Raw genomic sequence first — 24,078 nt, forward strand, 5'->3', positions numbered from 1 at the left:
CTATGTCTGCTAAATATTCACTATTTTCATCCCTTACTTCTATATCATTATCTTCATTATCAATTCTGGGGGTAAATTCTCTCTTATATCGTTCTGCCAATATGTTGCATATTTCCTTTTTTTCATTCGTTAATCTCCCTTCAATTCTTAGAGGGCCTATTTCTATTCTTCTTTTATTCATCTTTTTTGCATACGAGTATAATAGTTTGGAGTTTTGCATGATATTTACTAGGGTTTTTTCTTCCAAGTCCCGTTTTTCATTTTCTTTTGATTGTATAATCTTTTGTTCTGCATTTTCTATCTTACTTTTTAATTTGATCACTTTTCATGCATTTTTTTCTTTTGCAAGAACTTTCTTCCACTTTCTGATTTTCTGGAACAAGATCCTTCTGTCTCTTGGTATGCATGACTGAAGTTTACTTTTCTTCTTCGGTATATATTTGTCCACTATTTTCTCTAATATTTCATATAATATATCCGTATTTACTTTTATATCATCACGTACGAAAATGTTATCCCAATCTTTGTTTAATTCTTCATTTATTTCTTACCATTTTATATTTTTACTGTAGAAGTTGTATTTTCCATATCCTTCCCACTTTTTCATTTCTTGCTTATCTCTGTTTTCACTTGCTTTGGAATGGACTGTTAATTCTATGACATTATGGTCTGAAATACTCGCATTATAAACTATTATTTCTTTAACATAATTCACCTTGTTCACAAATACTAGGTCTAAAGTATTTTCCTTTCTTGTTGGCAGGTGATTTATTTGTTGAATGTTGTATTCTAGTAGCATATCTAATAGCTTTTTGAATTGCCTCTTATCTCTGCACTACTATTACTCTATTTTTTATATGTATAAATACAACCACAATCTCCTATTCGTTCTTTCCAGTCTACGAAATGAAAGTTAAAGTCTCCGGATAGGAGAATAGGCCAGTCCTTGTGATTTCTACATATATCATCCAATTTTTCTATTATTGTGTCAAACTCTTTAGTATTAGGGGGGTCTATATATTACTATGTTCATTAATTTTTCAGATTCAAATTCTACCGCTATTAGCTTACATTCCAAGTTACTATATTTCTCATATATATATTTTTCCTTGTTTTTTGTCTTTCTCATATATCACGGTTCCCCCTTGATTTCTATTTTTTTTTCTATCTGATCTATAATTTTGGAACCCTTTTATTTGATCGTCATTCCCAGTCTCTTGGGAATACCAGGTTTCACTTATATTCATTATATTTATTTTCTTTTCAATTTGGGTTAGTTCTTCTAAGTACTCTATTTTTCTTTGAGAGTTACTCATAACTAAACCCTGCGCATTCATCACTATGATGGTTTGCATGTTTTCTCCTTCATTTAATATGGGTAATAATAAGGATTCTCCCACGTCTCTTTCCTGTTCTGGTATGTTGTTCTTTTCTTCATTTCCAGAAGTTCTGACATTAAAAAATCCATCTTTTCCATAATATTTGATCTTTCTTCAACATAATTATTCATTTTGTCTGAATCAGCAATTTTCTCCGTATCTGCAATATCCTCTTGCATCGCAAATACAGTATTTATCTCTTGAGTTGTATCTTGGAGCTGATGCTTGGAAATTTTTTTGCTGACACTTCATATCGCGGTGATGGCTTGCTTTTTTCCTTCACCTCATATTTTTTGTTCCTCTCTTTATTTGTTTCTTTCTTATTTTGGATTTAATTATTTGATTGATTATTTATTTGATTTTGATTCATGGCTACAGGGCACACATATTTACATTTTTTGTCGAACTTACATCCTTTTCCTTCTTTTAGGTTTTTGCATATTTTTGGATGTAGATCTCTGCAATCATCCTCATAGCCGTCTAGGTATGTACATTTACTATAGATTTCATAGTTGTGACATACCTTGGGATGTTTGTAGTAACATCTTTCTCCGAACTGCAATTCCCTCTTTTCAAAAGGTTGCAGACTTTGTCTTTCTTGTCTATTTTTTCCTCTTTCCCATCAGTGTGCAGATCTGGGTAGAGCCTCTTCAGGATTTTCTTTTGTGTTGTCATGTCGTAATTTATTTCTGCGTATGTATGCTGCCTGATTGCCTCATATGTAGTATCAATGAGTATCTCTGCATCCATACTTTTATCTTGTTCTTTGTTTTCCTTATTTTTTTCTGTCATTTCAGTTTTGTTTACTTCTCTTCCGATTTCCTCTTCTTCTTCTTCTTCATCCTCAACTATTTGTACATTCAGTCTTGATTTAATAACATTGTCTATCCATGATAGACATGTTGAGCAAAATATTCTGATATCTTTTCTCATATCTTGCATTACTTCATCACATTGCGGATGCGTCGGAATGTTGCATGCAGCACATTTCTGATTAGTTTTTGTGGATTAACTATGCTATACCACACCTTACACAGTTTGCATGCTTTTGGCATTCTTTTTCCTATTGCATCAATTAGAATATTCACAATGTTCACCTTATTCATTTTCTTTGTCGGAATATGTTGATTGATGTAAATTTTCTTTATGAGTCTCTTGACCACTTGGATTTTATTTGGAACTTCTTAAATTATTTTCAAGATGTTTTCTGTTGATTTGTTCCAGTTTGAAGGATCATATCCTTCCAATATATCTATGAATGCTTTTGGATCTTTTTGGTTATGGCTGTTGTTGATCTCATAGATGAGAAATGCCAGCTCCCTTCCTGCTACTTCATCATATTGCGAATCTGCTAAACACGCTAAATTTCGCCATTTTTCCCCACAGTTGGAACTTACTGCCATCTTGATCTGATTTACAGTATTTCACTTGATAAACTAACTTAGTAGACGCTTTATCCTACTATTTTCACACTAATCTTATCACCGACAGTTCACGAACACTTCTAGATATTTTTCAAATTCTAGACGTATGTTAAACGCGTGATATCTGTTGATTAATCAGACTGTGCGCGGGAACGTTTACCAAGCAAAATGGCTACTGAGAGAGAGAGAGAGAGAGAGAGAAGAGAGAGAGAGAACCAGTGTTCATATATTGGCTAAAAAGGAATAATATGAGCTTCTTATTTTAATAAAATCATTACATAGTGAAGGCGGTAAGGAACATAATTATAAAGCCATGAAGGAAAGTGAAATGTGGAGAGCATAAACCGTTGAGTTTCTTACGTGGTGTTTCCGGTAATCGTATTGGAGGGGCGGGGTAGTTTTTGGCAGCGGAAAAACGACCATCCACCCTTCTCTACCTGACCAAAATTAGGACCTATCTCGTAGTCCTCTTCAGCCAAAATATGGCAACTGGGCGGATTTTACTGACCATTATTACAAAAAAGAGGAAATCATCTTATGAATAGAAGTCAGATAACATATTATTATAAGATATAAAATCAATTCGGGTGATGAAGTCATCCTTTAAAAGAACTTGTCTCAAAGAGGGTCTGCTTCATTTCAATATAATAAAATATAATAATAATAATAATAATAATAATAATAATAATAATAATAATAATAATAATAGACCAGACGTGACGTTGATTGACAAAGTCAAGAAGAAAGTATCAATCATTGATGTCGCAATACCATGGGACACCAGAGTTGAAGAAGAGAGAGAGGGAAAAAATGGATAAGTATCAAGATCTGAAAATAGAAATAAGAAGGATATGGGATATGCCAGTGGAAATCGTACCCATAATCATAGGAGCACTAGGCACGATCCCAAGATCCCTGAAAAGGAATCTAGAAAAACTAGAGGCTGAAGTAGCTCCAGGACTCATGCAGAAGAGTGTGATCCTAGAAACGGCACACATAGTAAGAAAAGTGATGGACTCCTAAGGAGGCAGGATGCAACCCGGAACCCCACACTATAAATACCACCCAGTCGAATTGGAGGACTGTGATAGAGCAAAAAAAAAAAAAAAAAAAAAATAATAATAATAATAATAATAGTAATAATAATAATAATAATAATAATAATAATAATAATAATAATAATAATAATAATCACTCGTTGATGTCGCAATACCATGGGACACCAGAGTTGAAGAGAAAGAAAGTGAAAAAATGGATATGTATCAAGACCTGAAAATAGAAATAAGAAGGATATGGGATATGCCAGTGGAAACTGTACTCATAACCATAGGAGCACTAGGCACGATCCAAAGATCCCTGAAAAGGAATCTAGAAAAACTAGAGGCTGAAGTAGCTCCAGAACTCGTGCAGAAGAGTGTGATCCTGAAACGCGCACATAGCCTAAGAAAAGTGATGGACTCTTAAGGAGGCAGGATGCAACCCGGAACCCCACATTATGGATACCACCCAGTCCAACTGGAAGACTGTGATAGCAAAATAAAATAATAATAATAATAATAATAATAATAATAATAATAATAATAATAATAACATCAAACACACAGATGAGACGGGATACAAATACCTGGGAATAATGGAAGAAGGGGATATAAAACACCAAGAGATGAAGGACACGATCAGGAAAGAATATATGCAGAGACTCAAGGCGATACTCAAGTCAAAACTCAACGCCGGAAATATGATAAAAGCCATAAACACATGGGCAGTGCCAAGTAATCAGATACAGCGCAGGAATAGTGGAATGGACGAAGGCAGAACTTCGCAGCATAGACCAGAAAACGAGGAAACATATGACAATACACAAAGCACTACACCCAAGAGCAAATACGGACAGGCTATAGGAAGGAGGGAGGGGACTACTAAGCATAGAGGACTACGTCAACATCGAAAACAGAGCACTGGGGCAATATATTATGAAGACCAGAAGACGAGTAGCTAAAGAGTGCATGGGAAGAAGGACTAATAAAAGTAGACGAAGACCCAGAAATATACAGAGACAGGAAATGACAAGCATAACAAACCAATGCACGGACAGTACATGAGACAGACTAAAGAACTAGCCAGCGATGACACGTGGCAATAGCTACTGAGGGGAGAGCTCCAAAAGGAAACTGAAGGAATGATAACAGCGGCACAAGATCAGGCCCTAAGAACCAGATATGTCCAAAGAACGTTAGATGGAAATAACATCTCTCCCATATGTAGGAAGTGCAATACGAAAATTGAAACCATAAACCACATAGCAAGCGAATGTCCGGCACTTGCACAGAACCAGTACAAAAAGAGGCATGATTCAGTAGCAAAAGCCCTCCACTGGAGCCTGTGCAAGAAAAAAACACACCGCTACCTTTGCCAGGTAATATGTAGTACGAACACCAACCTGAAGGAGTGATAGAAAACGATCAGGGAAAGATCCTCAGGGACTATGCTATCAGAACAGAAAGGGTGATACGTGCAAATAGTAAGAAAAGTGATGGACTCCTAAGGAGGCAACCTGGAACCCCACACTATAAATACCACCCAGTCGAATTAGAGGACTGTGATAGAGCAAATAAATAAATAAATAAAAATAATAATAATAATAATGCAAACAACCCATCACTTTCTCCGATGACAAAAATAAATAAATAAATAAACAAAATTGCCTCCAAATTAATAAAAGTAATATCAGGAAATGCATCCAGATCTAATGGCGAGGGGAACTACTAACCTGTAAAGCTAACGAAAGACAAGAGAGAGGAATATCTACCCTAAGATACTAATTAAGATAACAATTAAGATAGAGTTTTTTCTCTCAATTCCTGGTTAACCTGGCGACCTAGGAGGAAATTAGTTTCATTTGATTCCTTTTAAAATATAGGGGCGGAAAAGGATAATTATATATATATATATATATATATATATATATATATATATATATATATACACACGTATATTTTACAAAATTATGTATATAATCCATATAAGGCAAAGACACATGCATCCATCACAGGTGTATACCGTTACGAATGACACCTGGCAGCTGTTTGACTTTAAAGGGAGAGAAAATGAAAAAAGTAAAAAAATAAATAAATAAATAAAACCTATCACCATATGCATTGAGACGCCATACTGGAAGTATATGTATGTATGTATATATATATATATATATATATATATATATATATATATATATATATATAGAGAGAGAGAGAGAGAGAGAGAGAGAGAGAGAGAGAGAGAGAGAGAGAATATATATTATATATATATATATATATACGATATATTTATATTATAGAGAGAGACGAGAGAGAGAGAGAGAGAGAGATGAGCGAGAGGAGGAGAGAGAGAGAGAGAGAGAGAGATATCCCTATAAGCCCAATGGCATTTCCTTGACGCCACTGAATAATAATAATAAATAAATACCAAATGAAAGCGCCCACCAAAAAAATAAAGTAAGTCTCTTCAGATTCCTGGCTTCTTTTACTTATTCAAAATCGCAAACAAAACACACAGGTTCCATTGGATACGAAACATTCGCCTTTCGATACAAATACCGGAATTCCTCTATTCTACCAATAAGAGATAAGATACCCATTTTGCCTTGACATACGGGGAAAGATGTGGCAGGAAACGCCTTTTCAGCGTTTTTCTATACCATAGACCTAACTGAATTATGAATGAAGACAGTAACCAACAGAAATTATGCATATAATAATTAGAATTTCGATAACCACGTATTCATTTAATTAAATTCAGTAATTAACACATATTTTCTAGTTAATTTACAATTAACCCGATACGTTTGGCAACGCTTCAGGTTCAACCGTCACGCCAGGGTAGACGGAGGTCGGAGGTCTTGGCGGTACCTGGTAGTAGACAGTACTGTGACAGTAGACAGACGAATACTGATAAGGTTAGACGGCGTACAAACAGACGCATATTAATAAGGTAACAATGTGCAGATGTACCTACGAAAACGCCTTATCACGTCACCCTACAGCGAACAGAAACAAAAAGCTCTTCCTCCAGCCACGTGGAAAGAGAGATGCCTCGCTTTCAAAGGCACCAGAAAGAACTGAAGAAATTCGTAATAAAACCGCATGACGCTCAGCGGGATATATTCGGCTTTATGCCGACTGGACTTAAGACTCGAAATGAAAAGTCACCTTGGGGAGGGTGAACGTCCTCCAGCAGGCAGACACCCCATTTCTCGGAAATTCGAGATGAGTCTAGGGTGGGCAGTTAGCCTGACAATTAAGAAAAAAAAAATACTGAAACGAGCATTCAATGTCGGTCTAAATTCAAGGTGAAAGATTCAACACGAAGAAGAAGAAGAAGGTTTGACAGAGAGGAGGAGAGAGAAAAGACAAAAAAACCGCAAGAGGGTTGTTTCCCGAGTCGATATCTTTCTGAGCCACAAGGTCACCGGTGCAGATAAAAGGCCTAGGCTGATACCACGGTCCAGATAGATATACAAACTGCAGATCAACGAGTGGGGACTGTGGCTCCTTTGTTTGTTTAAATGGCTCCTTTATTGATTTACGGTTCGTTTCGTCATATATACTAAAAGCACTTGATCTTTGTCTTAACAAAGGAAATCGATGTTCATTTTTTTCTTTTCGTAGATGTAGCTGGGCCGAATAAAGTATGCCGAAATGCGGATATTTCAAAACTTATAATAGAGTTCATAGTACCTTAAATAAGCTAATATTCAAGACTGATTTGATTTAATCTGCTGAAATTTAGGCTGTTTAACCATAACCGCTCAAGACATTGAAAAAAGTCCAGTAAACTGGCTGAAAATTTGGTGCAGTATACGCATCTAAAGTAATCCCTGTTGCACTGAGAAGGTCATCAATGAGCTAATAAAACTAAAACAGTAAATAAAACAAAACACAAAGAAAACGATGTCGACTGGCCAATTTTAATCTCGGGATACCGACCGATGGCGCATTTCTATGACGAAACGAACCCTGCCTTGCCTGGCCAGTCAGTCGCCCAGCTGAGGACGGATGGTGAGTACACGTGATACCCGAAAAAAAGAAAAAAACACAAAGGAGAGAAAAAAAATGCCCCTAAGTTAAGTACAACTTCCTACTGGTCAGCCGCGAGAGAAAGACAGAGATAGATAGCTTTAGAGGTAAGGAGGCTGGGAAGTTAGGGGGAAAGGGTTGGTGGTTCCATGAGGTTCCCCAAGGTAAGTAACCCGTCTGCGAGAGACAGAAAACAAAGAAACAAAATGTGCCGGACACAAAACAAAGATGGGCGCAGTCGATGCTTGCGAATTAAAAAGAAGAAGAAGAAAAAAAAAACTTTGTACTATGACGGTGTGGCTTTTGTTTTCCTAAAGGATATAGGTACTGTAGTTTCAAATAACCTTGTTTTTCTTTTAGAAACAGCAGTCTCAAACAGACCATTTTTTAAACCATAGTGTTTATATATAATATATATATATATATATATAATATATATATATATATATATATATATATATATATATATATATATATATATATATATATATATATATATATATATATATATAGCGTGTGGTTCGGAAATTATATATATATATATATATATATATATATATATATATATATATATATATATATATATATATATATATGACTGGTAAAAGTGTTCTGTAACAACAGAATTCCATCTAATAAAAGGAGCCCATAAAAACACCAAAATGTAGAGAGAAAAGTACTATATTTCAGAGACTGCTGTCTCTCTCTTCAGGTATATACCTGAAGAGAGAGACAGCAGTCTCTGAAATATAGTACTTTTCTCTCTACATTTTTTGGTGTTTTTATGGGCTCCTTTTATTAGATATATATATATATATATATATATATATATATATATATATATATAAAATTATAATAGCTGAACTTACAAAAACTAAAGAGAAAATCCGATAATACCAAATCTACACTTCTGTACATACGCCGTATCCATGAGTCACACGTATTATTAGAATGCGTAGACAACAGTAACTTTATTACTGAAATTGGTTGACGCATATATACGTTCGCATATGTACATTGATTTTCTTTTAAAAATGCCCATAAATCATCAGAAATTTTAATAAGGAACTGTATATATTATAGCCAAGGCGTATAGGTGTAGGCCAATGCATATTGGCTTATACCAATGCCTAAAGGCTTAGGCCAATGCATATAGGCTTAGGCCAATGCATATAGGCTTAGGCCAATGCATATATGCTTAGACTAATGCATATAGACTTAGGCCAATGCATATAGGCTAAGCCAGTACATCTAGACTTAAGCCAACGCATATTGGCTTTGGCCAATGCAGTGCATATAATTTTTGGTCAATACATATAAGCGTAAGCCAATGTATACAGACTTAGATCAATGCGTATAAGCTAAGCCAATGCATGCAGGCTTAAGTCAATGCGTACGAGCTTAGGACAAAGAGTATAAGCCTAGAAACTCTTCTGTGTTTATTCTACACGTCTTTCATAAATACATGAAAGTGTTAGATTACGGAAAACAAAAAGCAGCTTTTGAAGAATAGCGGTCCCATACAACCCTTTGGAAGAATAGGGGTCCCACGGGCCTTTTGAAGAATAGGGGTCCCATGGGCCTTTTGAAGAATACAGATCCACGGACACAGCGGTCGGAGCTCCGGTAGTTCCGCCACAGCCTTACTGTAACCCCTGTGGCTAGCGCGCACAGCGCAACATACCTCTTGCCAGAACATGCCGTGCTTGCCAAGAATTATTAAATATGCGGATAAGGCGCAATGCCCCGTTCCACCACGGCCTTACTGACAGCACACATATATAAATCGATCGTCCGCGGATATGTAGTCGCTCCCCTATGAATATAACATTGGTACTGACAATCAAACAAGCAGATTTTTGCTTATCTTTAGGTTTGTTCACCACTGACAACCAATGATGTTGTTACTTGTTTTCCTCGGCGGTTGTTCTCCACTAAATACCTTTTTAACAATACGGACCCCAGTTTTATCCTTTTAAAGACTAAAGGTCCCAAGTTCGTATGGGACTGCTATTCTTCAAAAGTTCCAACAAAAAAAAGGGCTATATATGTGTGTATCGACTAGTATTCTCTCTCTCTCTCTCATAGACTGAAACAACAGCAACAAGAAGCTTAAACCAACAAAGGCACGTGATGTCAACAAGTCTGGCCGAGGCAAGTGAGAGAGAGAGAGAGAGAGGTCGACCTTCCGTATTAACTTGCCAAGGAAGACCGCCAACACATTAAACAAGTGAAGGTCCTGACTGTTGATCTATCCTAAGTAAACAATTGAATGGAGTCGGCAAACAACAGATAATTTGCATAGAGGGAAAAACAACCAATACGTCAACACCAGTTATTGTTCTTTGAAACAGCCAGTCAACTGCTGTGTAACTGTTCGATAAAGCCAGTTAATAGACTCATGTTACAATGAAGCCACTTAATAAACTCATGTTATAATGAAGCCAATTAATAGACTCATGTTACAATGAAGCCACTTAATAGACTCATTTTACAATGAAGCTACTTAATAGACTCATGTCACAATGAAGCCACTTAATAGACTCATGTCACAATGAAGCTACTTAATAAACTCGTGTTATAATGAAGCCAATTAATAGACTCGTTACAATGAAGCCACTTAATACTCACGTTACAATGAAGCCACTTAATAAACTCATGATATAATGAAGCTACTTAATACTCTTGTTACAATGAAGCCACTTGATAGACTCATGTTACAATGAAACCACTTAACAGACTCACGTCACAATGAGTCTAATAGGTGACATCGCTTTAACATGACTATATTCAGCGGCCTCATTGTAACAAATATCATGTGGCTTCATTGTAACATGACTACATTTAGTGGTCTCACTGTAACGCCACGTAACAGACTCGTGTTACAACGATGCAATTGGCAATGAAATACGGCACTTGGGGCGTTCTCAGACTGGGAGACTGGTTCTAGCCTATCCCACGGAGCAGGAAGCTTGTATTTAAACACGATACATAGGTAGATAGTATTCCTTTGACCAATACTGACCTTCACACCCTCACTAGTCAAGGCGACGGTTTCTAAGCTATCCTTGTCAAAGTCGTTGATGCACATATACGTGTATGTGTGTGTATATATATATATATATATATATATATATATATATATATATATATATATAATATATATATTGTATGCCTATCATAATTACTTTAGCGAAGCCTCAAAAAACAATTAAAAAAATACTTTAAATAGAAAACTATAAGACTAAAATAAACCTAGACTCACACACACACACATATATATATATATATATATATATATATATATATATATATATATATATATATAGAGAGAGAGAGAGAGAGAGAGAGAGAGAGAGAGAGAGAGAGAGAGAGAGAGAGAGAGAGAGAACAGGTGCCTAGTATAAACATTAGTAAAAATCTTATCCTAAGTTAAAATTGCAATAACTTTTCCTGCTCCTCAACGTCGCCCTTGAAGGCGCCGACCGAAAGATGCAACAATTTAAGCCTAAAAGTTGCTAGTCTCTCTCTCTCTCTCTCTCTCTCTCTCTCTCTCTCTCTCTCTCTCTCTATACACGCGGTACAAATTTAATCAGCAACTTATATTTAGGCGTTTTGGTGCATAATACATATGCATAGAGAATCAACATTTTACAAATACATTTACACGTAAATACATTTTTAGCAGATTATACATGCATGTATTAAAACAAGTGTATAATATATATATATATATATATATATATATATATATATATATATATATATATATATATATATATATATATATATATGTATATAATATATATACATATATATATATATATATATATATATATATATATATATATATATATATATATATATATATATATATACATATATATATATAATATATATATATATATATATATATATACACACATACATATTACACTATTAAGCAAGTATATATATATATATATATATATATATATATATATGTAAGTGTTTACATAATAAAAACATGGAATGTTAGTCCATATATATAAAAGACCAGATTGCTTGCAGGAATGTGATCAGACTAGAGACGCTAAAGATGACGTATACAATAAGTATGTAGGCTAAGTTGACATGCCGTCATCTGTGGTCATTCATTTGTTTTGAAACAGTCCAAGCCCCCTGCTTGAGACAACTACCGCCTACGTGATCTGTAGCGTGTCTCATTTGATTGTGTGTTCGTATGAACACACAATCATTGTGTCATTGGTATGTATGTTCATATGTTCGAACTACTGTCTGTTCCTTCATAACTTGTAACAGAGATGGTAGACAGGCAGAACAGAGTTAGCTATCGTGATTAGAAGACCTGTACCTCTTTACCTAAGCTTTATCATGTAGAGGAATAGGATTTGCCATCATCATTGGCAGAAGCGATCAAGCTATCGTTATTAGAAGACTTGTACAATCATATCTGATCTTCACCATGTAAAACTTCAGAAGAATATATAATTTTTTATACTTAGTGTTTTCTACAAGAACCTCACCGAACCATGAGTTTAACACATCGTCGTAAAGATAATACCGACTTCGTAAGTGATCTACAAAACCCCAGACACTCCATTGAAGATGGAAGTGCAATACCAACCGACTTAGCGTATAGATTATCGCTAGTCTAACATTACCTCATAGGGCGCCTTATCATACAAGGCACAAGCCCTAATATATATATATATATATATATATATATATATAATATATATATATATATGTATATGTATATATATATATATATATATATATATAGATATATATATATATATATATATATACATATACATATGCAGCAGTGCTTTACCCTAGATTATAGTCCGGCAAAACCTTGACGAACTGCTTTAATATAAATAACCAAACTTCGTCGTGTAAACAACAACTGACAAATATCACAAAAAATATAAAAATATAAAAACATACCAAAAAAACACCTTTCAAAAGGCCGTACTGTAACAGGAGCACAACGAAAACACCACCTCTCTCGTCAACTGTGTGAACGAAACTGAGCCGGAGTCTCTCTCAGGGCTGCCGCCTGCCAGATTTCCACACTAAGGAAATCCACACTCGGTCTCAGACAGTTGCCAGTTATGCATTATATTCGACTTTATCGAACTGAGGAATGTAAAAGTTGTTTAACATGATCTTGTAAGTGCTCAAAACTTAGCGTATGAATTCCCAACCAGTAGCTTTTTTTTTCTTACTGATAAATAAGGATAGAACAATGACCCTTTCCGTTTTTAGCTCATTGTTTAAACATTTAGTTAGATTTTTATTGTTTTTTTTTATGAGAGGGTAAAAGAAGCAAAACTTCTCAACAACAGTCGCCACTCTTTTAATATGATGATGAAAAACTGCAATGAAACTTATTTAATTTGACGATGAAAAAAGTAACATAGGTGTTTTACAACAAGTTTATATATATAAGGCATTTTAATCACATCATCGTAATGAAATATAACGATAAGTTTATGATGTTCAATCCGGCAATATTGCCATATATATATATATATATATATAGTATATATATATATATATATATATATATATATATATATATATATATATATATGTATATATATATACATATATATATATATATATATATATATATATATATATATATAATGACTAGACCTATATGTTGGGCCAACTAACATTGTTGGTTATATGCTCGCAAGTGAACTTTAAAAAATAATTATCGCTGTATTGTATCATTGTAATTACATAATTACAATAACTTTCATGAAGAATTGAAGCTGCAAATGATGTCTTATTTTTTTAGAGTAAAGTAAACTGGCAACGTATCCTGGACCTTGGCTAATGTACTGAACCATTTTATTTTACATGAGGATTTAATTACCACTGCATTATACAATTTCTCACTTTTATTGTTGTTATACTCATAGTCATTCATTTATGGCAATATCAACTGACAACGAAATCATGAACGCTATCATCTATACTGATAAACTAGGCCTATGATTTTTGCTAAGGTCTTACGTTATACGAATTACAGTTATGAAATCAATAAAGCCCGTTTTTTTTTTCAAAAGTTTGTCACCGTAGTTGTAGAATAACCAAACTGATTATACACACATATTAATCATTTTCACATGCAAAAATTGCAATGTGTATTGTAAAGCTGTAAAGTGCGTCGCTGAAAAATAATTTGCTACCAAATGGCAGTATAAATGTATGCATACATTTCACAAAATTTTCAAGAAAATATACCATCAAAACTAGCAAATTAAGAATACTCTCTAGTATTATGAAAAAGAATAAATGTAGATTTTGTTGAGAACCATATTGAAAATAATTTTGGTAGGTAACTGAGGTTGGTTGACGCTGGCGCCAGCCAGTTGTACGGTCAAGATCTAGCTTATATTCTAGGTCTTGGTTTGCACATGAATCAACGGTCAGCGTTATGCATCTGATAAACATCCAAACGCATCCACAACTTAAAAAGGATAAAATTAATTATTTATTTTTATGGATATTTGTGTGTGAGACTTATAAAATAGAATAGTAAACAATTTTCATTATTTATTTTTAGATTTTAACTAGCATAACGCTCTTTAAGTAAAAAGTGTGGAAATTTTTACGTGTGGATTCCACACTCCACACCTAATCACAATGTGGACAAGATAAGCCGTATTAGTGACGTCATTTCCACACTTCGGCAGCCCTGGTCTCTCTGTGAGTCTGTCTCTGTCTGTGTGGCTGTGTCGGGTGTCGAGTCACTCGAGAGTGTCGACTCCGTCTCTGGTGCATCGCGAGGTGTTGCCAGATGTCGCCAGACATTTTAAAGAATCATTTTAAATCGCTTTTAAATGCCAATCGAACTTGACCTCGAAACTGCACATACGCACTTACTTACATCCATACACACACACACACACACACACGCACGTTTTGCGATGCGGATTGCTGTCCTTGTCGATTTGCAGACTGGGGATGAACGATTAAACATGATTATTCCTCAGGATTATCAAATAAAAATAGCGGAATGCGCTACGATTATTCCTCAGGAAATTACGGAATATGCGACGATTATTCCACAGGATTATCAAATAAATATAACGGAACATATAACAATTATTCCCAATGATTATCAGATAAATATTTGGGAATATGCGACGATTATTCCTCCGGATTATCAAATAAATATTAGGGAATATGCGACGATTATTCCTCAGATTATCAAATAAATATTAGGGAATATGCGACAATTATTCCTAAGAATTATCAGATAAATATTAGGAAATATGCGACGATTATTCCTCAGATTATCAAATAAATATTAGGGAATATGTGACAATTATTCCTCAGAATTATCAGATAAATATTAGGAAATATGCGACGATTATTCCTAAGGATTATCAAAAAAATATTAGGGAATATGTGACGATTATTCCTCAGAATTATCAGATAAATATTATGGAATATGCGAGGATTATTCCTCAGGATTATCAAATAAATATTAGGGAACATGCTACGATTATTCCTCTGAATTATCAGATAAATATTAGGGATATGCGAGGATTATTCCTCAGGATTATCAAATAAATGTCATGGAATATGCGACGATTATTCCTAAGGATTATCAAATAAATATTAGGGCATATGTAATGATTATTCCTCAAGATTCTCAAATAAACATTAGGGAATATGCGACGATTATTCCTCAGGATTATCAAATAGATATTAAGGATTACGCGACGATTATTCCTCAGAATTATCAGATAAATATTAGGGAATATGCGACGATTATTCCTAAAGATTATCAAATGATATTAGGGAATGCGATGATTATTCCTCAGAATTATCAAATAAATATTAGGGAATATAGCACAATTATTCTTGTGAATTAATATATATATATATATATATATATATATCTATATATATATATATATATATATATATATATATATATATATATATATATATATATATGGGGAATATTCATTAGTGTTGCCATCTGAAGGGTCATGTTTACTCTACAGACATTGGATCATGACAAATTTCGCTTACTAACATGCAAATAAATAAAATAAATTAATGAAACCCACATTTTTACCGTGCCGAATTCCGACGCGGAAAGCTGTCCTTGTCGATTTGCGGACCGAGGACTAAAAAAAAGAAACGCGATAATTCCTCAGAAATATATATATATATATGTATATATATATATATATATATATATATATATATATATATATATATATATCAATTCAAGCTACAAATGTCCTTTAATATCTAAATTCACTTTACCTCCCAAATGATATATTTTCATATATGTACCAAAGGGGAATTTTTTAATTGATAATAATTTCGTCCCCCCATGGGATCGAACCACCGTCCAAGTGGGACGGGGACGAAATCAGGACAGTCAGTGACGCTATCCAATGAGCCAACAGAGACGCTATAACGATTCATATCGATTCTGACCTTACAAATCACCCTCGACCTGGGTGCTTTCGTAATTAGAATCGATATGAAACCCCGTCTACCATGTTGGCCAATTCGAGCGTTTGACAGCACGTAGCCTTTTGTTATGAATAATTATCACATCGAACCGTGATCCATTTATATATCAATTCAAGCTACAAATGTCCTTTAATATCTAAATTCATTTCTTTTACCTCCCAAATGATATATTTTCATATATGTACCGAAGGGGAATTTTTTAATTGATAATAATTTCGTCCCCCCCAGTGGGAATCGAATCCATCCAACCGTCCCAAGTGGGACGGGGACGAAAATCAGGAACAGTGCAGTGACGCTATTCCAATGAGCCAACAGAGACGCTATAAGTTCATATCGATTCTGACCTTACAAATCACCCTCGACCTGGGTGCTTTCGTAATTAGAATCGATATGAAACCCCGTCTACCATGTTGGCCAATTCGAGCGTTTGACAGCACGTAGCCTTTTGTTATGAATAATTATCACATCGAACCGTGCTGTCAAACGCTCGAATTGGCCAACATTGGTAGACGGGGTTTCATATCGATTCTAATTACGAAAGCACCCAGGTCGAGGGTGATTTGTAAGGTCAGAATCGATATGAACTTATAGCGTCTCTGTTGGCTCATTGGATAGCGTCACTGACTGTCCTGATTTCGTCCCCGTCCACTTGGACGGTGGTTCGATCCCATGGGGGGACGAAATTATTATCAATTAAAAAATTCCCCTTCGGTACATATATTGAAAATACAATCATTTGGGAAGGTAAAGTGAATTTAATGGATATTAAAGGACATTTGTAAGCTTGAATTGATAATATAAATGGATCACCGGTTTCGATGTTGATAATTATTCATAACAAAAGGCTACGTGCTGTCAAACGCTCGAATTGGCCAACATGGTAGACGGGGTTTCATATCGATTCTAATTACGAAAGCACCCAGGTCGAGGGTGATTTGTAAGGTCAGAATCGATATGAACTTATAGCGTCTCTGTTGGCTCATTGGATAGCGTCACTGACTGTCCTGATTTCGTCCCCGTCCACTTGGACGGTGGTTCGATCCCATGGGGGGACGAAATTATTATCAATTAAAAAATTCCCCTTCGGTACATATATGAAAATATATCATTTGGGAGGTAAAGTGAATTTAGATATTAAAGGACATTTGTAGCTTGAATTGATATATAAATGGATCACGGTTCGATGTGATAATTATTCATAACAAAAGGCTACGTGCTGTCAAACGCTCGAATTGGCCAACATGGTAGACGGGGTTTCATATCGATTCTAATTACGAAAGCACCCAGGTCGAGGGTGATTTGTAAGGTCAGAATCGATATGAACTTATAGCGTCTCTGTTGGCTCATTGGATAGCGTCACTGACTGTCCTGATTTCGTCCCCGTCCACTTGGACGGTGGTTCGATCCCATGGGGGGACGAAATTATTATCAATTAAAAAATTCCCCTTCGGTACAATATATGAAAATATTATCATTTGGGATAGGTAAGTGAATTTAGATATTAAAGGACATTTGTAGCTTGAATTGATATATAAATGGATCACGGTTCGATGTGATAATTATTCATATATATATATAAATATATCCAAAGGGGTCGCGGGAAATGTCAGTCAACAACATGTAAGAAAAAAAAAGCAAGCAAGCAAGCAAATGTGATTTGTCTATTGAGTCCGTGCTTGTACGCAAGCACATTTAATTTCTTTAATAAAACAATATATATTCAGGAGGTGGACACGTTTATGTATAATAAGTACATATAATTCAGGCGAAGTTACGTGTCTATACTACAAATGCTTAATAAAAGCGTAGGTTGATCAGATACAGTCACTGATCATTACAATCGTAATTTATGGCAATATTTGCTTGCACAAGCGAAGGCTGTGTTCAATGACATAGGTTCGCGTTTCAATATTCTTTTTTTTTTAAGAGCTTCTGTAAATATATTTAATTGTCATTGTAATTAATTTTTTCGTTTTATTTTCTATTCGTTGTCATGTTTAGCCGACAGCTATTGTAGTTCAAGTCTAGGAAGACATATATTGCTCTCTCTCTCTCTCTTAATAGGACAGTTGATGTCTATAATATCAGCTAAGATAAGGCAAAATTTACCTGAAACCTGAACGTTCATGGGGCAATAATACAACGGAATGTTTAGCGCCCCCTGAGAAACGGTTCTACTGAACGATCTTAGGTCTATTTGACCGTTCATGTGGCAGTAATACGACGGACTGTTTTGCGCCCCCTGAGAAACGGTTCTGCTGAACGATCTCGGCTCTATTTGACCGTTCATGTGGCAGTAATACGACGGACTGTTTACCACCCCGTGAGATACGGCTCTACTGAGCGATCTCAGCTCTATTTGACCGTTCATGTGGCAATAATACAACGGACTGTTTACTACCCCGTGAGATACGGTTCTACTGAACGATCTCAGCTCTATTTGGCCGTTCATGTGGCAATAATACAACGGACTGTTTTCCGCCCCCTGAGAAATGGTTCTGCTGAATGATCTCGGCTCTATTTGATCGTTCATGTTGCAGTAATACGACGGACTGTTTACCACCCCGTGAGATACGGTTCTACTGAACGATCAGTTTTTTTTTTTTTTTTTTAATCGTTCATGGCAATAAATGAACGGGCGTTTTCCCGCCACTCAAAAACACTTCAGTCTTTTGTACTTTTTTTTTTTTTTTTTTTTACTTATTTTTATCTTTAGGGCAACAGAGGTTGTTTAAATAACAACTCTGCAGTACAAATATATGTCAGGTCACATCACACTCGTTCCAAGGTTTTTTTTTTCCTTATAATCATCGTAAAACCGTTTTGAATTAATTCTTGTCAGTGGTTTAATGTATATTCCGCCGAGTGTTCGGTTTCAGCGATGCTGGAAATAGGTCAAGAATAAATTTGTCAAACATACGGTTGTTATTGGGTTAAAGGACTAACGAAATAAATCAACACCTGAATAGGGGTTCCGGCATGTTATTTGCATAATTAAGTCAACATCTCATTAGAATTTTCCTCCATTATCAATGTGCTCTCCCTTTTTTTTCCTTCTTTTTTGCGAGTGTATGCATCTAGGTTTGACGCTCTGAGCCCTAGGTATGACACAACCGTTCTCTGACCTAGGTTGACTCCATCATAGTCAACCAACTACGGAGTACTACATATTTCATAGCCTAGGTCACTAGACTGTCCAATGAGATGTAGAAGAAGGTATCTAAAACGTTCAGACTCGCACGGGGATCGAATCCGGGTAGTGTCGTTGGTTAGGCCTATAAGTTGGGCATAGCGTCCCAACCACTATAACCAGTTTCAGTTGAAATATTCCAAACCTTTTTGGAGGAATATACACATTTGATATTGTCTATAAGGAACGAATAATAGTCTTTATAATAAAATAAACAAGTGGTCTATAATCAACGAAGAATAGTCGTTATAAACAGCAAAATACCCGTTCCCCCTTTCGGTTCTTCGGCTACAGGAAGCTACGGCGAAGAAAAACCGGTTTGAAGCGAGCCAGAGGTATGTTAAGCCTAGCTAAAAAAAAAAAATAAATAAATAAATAAATAGGTGCGTTGTCCTCATAGGCCTAGCGGCATTTTTGGCATGCCTCATTCGAGGGTTGAATTACGAAACATTTCTTCGCAGGTTGGTTAAACTTAACAGTAAAACGTGATGACTGCATTGCTGAAGATTATCTGACGGCGGGATTTGAAATAAAAAAAAAAAGTTAACACTGTCAAAACGTCAGCCACAAAAACTTGTACCACAAAAACTTGTGGAGTATATTGGTGAATTTTGCTTTTCAGATTCTTACTTTCTAACGATATGAATTACGACACAAGCTTTATCATTTTTACTCTAAAACTCTCACAAATTCAAGTCCTTTATTCAAGAAATTGCCGAAATACATCAGCCTGGCGTTCTCAGTCTACGGTGCGAGGGAAATCTGACGGTTAAACAATTAAACGCAGTTAGCATACAGAGGATTCAGACACCTACTGCTTTGAGAGAGAGAGAGAGAGAGAGAGTCGACTGGTCACTTAAAGACTTGATATTGATGTATATTTATATATACCATTCATTTCCACGCAGTTTTCACAGTTACAAATGGGCTGAATTAGTGACTCCTAGACTCATGTTCGTTTACGTAATGTCATCCCAATGCAGCCAGACTTTAGTTTGCAAACAAAAGAGAGATCAGTGTGACCTCGGAGTCGAAATGCGTTTGTAGTCTTGTCTTTAAAAGTTACAATCCTTCATTCTTCTTCTTCGAATTCTCGACTTGATTGTGATTTGTAAACAATAAGGGATTGTTTGAGCTCGATACGACTTTAGTTAGATCTGTTACTCTGCGTCGTGAAGAGTTCAAGTTATACACACACACACACACAAGGGCGTTCTTAGACATTTGGGTGCCCGAGGGGCACAGTCCCATTTGGGGTCCCCTCTTGTGGGGTGGGAGGCGAGCGAAGCAAGCCAAAGCAGCTAGGGGGTTCATGGGGTGAGAGTCGCTGTAAACCCCCTCCCCCACCCCCGTGAAAATTATAAGAAAACGAGCAAATGTAGGATCATTTTAAAGGCACTTGTAAATGCAAATATCAGAAAGTTGCCCAAATCCCGTTACCCAGGGCTGGTCCAGGCCCCCTGGGTTTAAGCAGAAGGCCAGATTCATTGAATCTTTTGAATGTGTATTATCTGGGCAACTAGGGCCATTATGGGGACCCTCAGAGGATAATTAAGGACCCCTATAAGCAGTAATTAATTGTCTTAGATCGGCACTGTCCTTACCCCAATCAGCGTTTATACCCACCCTCCTCCGATCCGTATGAGAAGGTCATTAATGGACTCTACGATTGGGAGGGGGGGGGGGGGTTCCCTGGAGAGCCCCATTTCTTTTACACGACATTTTTGTTACATTTTTGTTCACAAAATTGGAAATTGGAGCCCATAACTTTCGGGTCCAAATATAAATGGGGCCCTTAACCATTTCTGGGGACACTGGGTTTAGCTTGTCCTGTCATAGCAGCAATGGTTAAATTTCGCATTCTGGGGTCTCCCCCCCTTCACTTTTTTGGGGCCCGGAGGCCGATTTCGAACAGCCCCTCTCCGCCCCCTCAGGAACGCCACTGTATATATATTATATATATATATATATATATATATATATATATATATATATAAATGTATGTATTGTGGCCAGTTCAACTTCAAATATAAATACAACAGTAATGGCAGCAAGCAGTAGTCTAAGCGACTATTGCCCTAGGAAATGTAAGCAAAGGGGTTTGTGAATCCTTTGGGGGTGGAATAAGACCCCTAGAACGGGGGGCATTCAGTCTCCTAGGATCTAGTACGGGTGCCAGTGCTCCGGGGCACAGTTGTGATGTGCCCAAGGCGAGAAACACCTACTATATGAGGATTGCGAGACATCTTAGAGAGAAAGAAATGCTTCTTATATAGCATCAGCCTAATGGTGTTTGTCAATCCCTAAAGGATCGGATATGATTGGTTAAAAGGTGGGGCCTATGAGGTCACTGAAATGGAGTGGGAGTAATATATATATATATATATATATATATATATATATATATATTATATATATATATATATAGGTAATTCTACAGAATAGTTCCGCACGGACTGCAAGGAACGTAACCGCGGATACGACATCCACTACGGATTGGGCGTCCAATGTATTCCGCCGTGTTTAGTACTGGCCCCTGGGGGTTAATTACAGTCGTCCGAATAAATATTACTTAAAATTCTTGTTCAGTAGGTAAAACTGCATAGAAAAACCGTAACTGCCATAGTCTAGGCCGCCGCAAATAAGTACCCTAGATCTACCGAAATTCTTGTTCAAGAGGTAAAACTGCATAGAAAACCGTAACTGCCATAGTCTAGGCCGCCGCGGAATAGTACTGTAGATCTACCTATACACACACACATATATATATATATATATATATATATTATATATATATATATATATATATATATATATATATATATATAAAGGTATATGCCACGAGGGAAAATAAACACGTGGTATCCGCGAGATCTTTCAACGTTCAAAAGTCCTTAGTAAAGGACGGTTGAACGTCGAATGATCTCGCGGATACTCCGTTGTTTATTTTCCCTCGTGGCATATACCTTTATTTATTGATTTATCACGTTCCTAACTTTCGTGATTCAGTTATACACATACACACACACACATATATATATATATATATATATATATATATATATATATTATGTATACACATTTATTTCCCAGAATACAACGTTCTTCGCAATCTATTAAATACAATAATAATAATAATAATAATATTTTGGTAGAAGACCCTCTTTTGGGCAAATACTGTTAAAAAGGATGGCAGAATTAAGCGAGTTGATTTTATTATAGTGTTTTTTTCTATTTTCCTTACAATTCGCTTCTCAGGCTCAGCGATGTTTCTGAGTAACTGGCCAATATTCATATTGGGAATTTTAAGAAAATTGTAAATGCTGAAGGAATCTTTTATTAGAACAGGATATCAGGTCCAGGTAAAGCAGAGGTCGTCGTCAGTGCCGGTATTATTCCGTAAGCGCAGTTCAGTTCGGGCCAGGGTCGTCTTTGGTTTAAGGGCTGGTGTTGGTGCTGGTATAGCTGGTATTACGTGACGTTTCGACCTTCTCGTAGGTCATCTTCGGACGAGTCGGTTGAAGAGATTGTAGCAAGAAAGTTTGCGGAACGTATTTATAGGCGGCACGGACTAGAGTTGCATTCTCATTGGTCAGGCCGGTCTTGGGCGAAGCCGTGGATCTCGCCTCGAAGGTCTCGGGGATTCTCTCGTGCGAGCGCTACAGTAGTGTGCCTGGGTATGAACGTCAGGAATTCCGTCTGTAGCAGGAATCGTATCATCCTGTGGCATCGTCAGGGGGTCGCTCGCTGCTCTCCGGGCGGCGGTGGGAAGGAGAAACGTTTCTTGAGTTATATTTAAGTTTGGTTTCTCCTTACCTATATGAAGGGCTTCTAGGAGGCGCAGACGTCGGGGATCTGTTGTGATCTATTATTATGATATTAGGGATAATATCATTTCTTTTTATCCGTTTGTTATGAGCAGTCCTGGCGTGGTTGAATATGGCTCCTTCTTGGGCGTGGCAGGAGATTCGCTTGGAGAAACGCATGGAGGTCATACCGACGTATTTGCCGAGGCATCCTCGGACGGGGCATGTGTAACGGTAGACCACACTCGTCTTCTTCAAGGGATCCTGCAGGGGCGCCGAAGGATTGTTTCTCATCACCAGGCTGCTCGTCTTCTTCGTTTTATGATATATAATTATTTTAATATTTCTGTCTGGGTCGGCGGGGCTGACGTTTTCCTCGATGATCTTTTTGAGGGCTTGTTCGTCCTCCTTGTACCTCCGGTGGAAGTGCCCCTTGTAGAAAAGCTTGATGGGCTCTGCAACGTCGGGGCGGGGTTCCTGGTGGTACCAGGCATCCATACTTTTCCTTATTGACTCATCAACAGCACGATTGGTGTGTCCGTTGTCGACGAGGACCTGGGCGGCGCGCTCCAACTCACTGTGTGTCATTCCAGGAGGAGCAGTGTGAGAGGGGGCCCTCCTGACGAAGGCCCGCCTGATGGTGGAGCGCTTATACCTCTCAGGGCATTCACTCTCACCGTT

At 36.5% G+C, this 24,078-nt stretch overlaps 1 protein-coding gene across 4 annotated transcripts in view; it reads right to left on the reverse strand.

Annotated features, from left to right (window-relative positions):
* Window positions 1–24,078, reverse strand: part of LOC135199532 (glycerophosphocholine phosphodiesterase GPCPD1-like) — a 157,750-nt gene that overhangs the window by 91,350 nt on the left and 42,322 nt on the right. For 2 of the 4 annotated variants that reach the window (XM_064227668.1, XM_064227661.1), the window contains exon 1: window positions 12,832–12,929. The exons of 1 other annotated variant lie outside the window; for it this stretch is intronic. The gene's annotated coding sequence lies outside the window, so the exon portion shown is untranslated. Of the gene's footprint in view, window positions 1–12,831; window positions 12,930–24,078 lie in introns of those variants that run through there. One more of the 4 variants, XM_064227666.1, reaches the window with a different exon arrangement.

Source organism: Macrobrachium nipponense, chromosome 25 (genome assembly GCF_015104395.2).
Source record: "Macrobrachium nipponense isolate FS-2020 chromosome 25, ASM1510439v2, whole genome shotgun sequence".
Lineage (NCBI taxonomy): Eukaryota > Metazoa > Arthropoda > Malacostraca > Decapoda > Palaemonidae > Macrobrachium > Macrobrachium nipponense.